The sequence below is a fragment of the Adiantum capillus-veneris genome, chromosome 27, assembly GCF_014529385.1.
Source record: "Adiantum capillus-veneris isolate H3 chromosome 27, ASM1452938v2, whole genome shotgun sequence".
NCBI lineage: Eukaryota > Viridiplantae > Streptophyta > Polypodiopsida > Polypodiales > Pteridaceae > Adiantum > Adiantum capillus-veneris.
The window spans coordinates 34,716,179-34,717,574 of record NC_140957.1 but is presented as its reverse complement, the minus strand read 5'-3'; the positions used below and the strand labels follow the sequence as shown (position 1 = coordinate 34,717,574).

The 1,396-nt window shown below is 42.0% G+C and overlaps 1 pseudogene; it reads right to left on the bottom strand.

Annotated features, from left to right (window-relative positions):
• Positions 1-287: 287 nt before the first annotated feature.
• On the bottom strand, positions 288-1,194 carry LOC147421761 (uncharacterized; annotated as a pseudogene).
• Positions 1,195-1,396: the final 202 nt, after the last annotated feature.

The following is a 1,396-nucleotide window of genomic DNA, read 5'->3' as shown; positions in this document are numbered from 1 at the left end:
AGACAAGAAGCTCCTTTTAAGAAGCATCTTTTTTGCTTTCTGAAGGACACCACTCTTCACATCAACACCGCCACTTTTTTCAACAACCCTTGACTAACAATCTCATTGTGAATTCTTTTCCCTAGATGAGTGCCACATCCCTTCAAGATCCAAGCATAGGTGTTTTCATATGGAGAGTCTGCCTCGCTTTGCATCTTCTAAAACATCCAAGAGCTCCCTAACCCCACCCTTCTTGGGCATACCCCGCATTCAATGCATTCAAAGACACGTTCTACATAGGGAGATCCTCAAGCATAGGTGATTGCATATGGAGGCATGCCCTCACTTTGCGGCCACTAAAAATATCCCACAACTTCTTTGCCTTGCTCCTTCAAGGCATAGGTCGTAATAAATGAACAAGAGAGAACAATCTAGACAGGAAGCTCCTTAATCACACCACATTTTGCATGCATTGGGAGGAGGATGGGTGTAGGAAAGCCTCTTTATTTGCCATGAGCTTATGCATGTAATTAACATTTTGACGAAAAGGTGTACGCCATGTGTGCAAGAATGGTGGGTATGTAAGAGATGTGTAAGAGTGGCCAAAGGATGCACTTTTCCCCCCAAAAAGGAGGTAGAAATTTTTTTAATGATTTTCGGCCTTCGATCTCCGATTTGAGCAGAGATCATAGATATGCAATCTACGCGTTGTGCTCTTTCCACAAATATTCTACATGATATGGTTTTACTTGCTAAATTGTAAATTCCATTTTGGAGGGAAACCTTGAATTCAAATAAACTAGTCATTTTGCCTGTTCGAATTCAAAAGCTGTCCTTTCATTACTTTCTTAATACTAAAGGTTTGACTTCCTTAAACTGCCAAATAAAGAGGCCCTCTTAGACCCCATTCTCTTCCTAGTGCATGTCGAAAAAGAAATTCCCAAGTCGGATGTCTTTTTTCACCAGCCCATTTGCCCACATGCCTTGGGAGATGCAATTGCATTGGAGAGACACCCTTGCTTTTCACCCACTGAAAATATCCAAGAGATTCATGGACATGCCCCTCTTGGGCATATCCAAGAATAATTCCATTGTAAGATATGATGTTCGGACAGGGAGCCCCTCAAGCGAAGGTGATTGCATATGGAGAGATGCCCTCATTTCCCATCTGCTGAAAACATCCCACAAGTTTTCCGCCCTACCCCTCCTCAACATATGCCGCAATGAATGCACTACTCCAAGAGATGAACTTCCAAAGAGGAAGCTTCTTAGGTGCAAAAATTTTTCATACATGTTGCCCAAGAAATTCCCAAGAACGCATTTTTTTTCAACAACCCCGACTAACAATATCATCGTGAAAACTTTGCTTGTATCAACATCTTTCGTAGTCCCACATGCCTTGAAGATTCAAGTATAG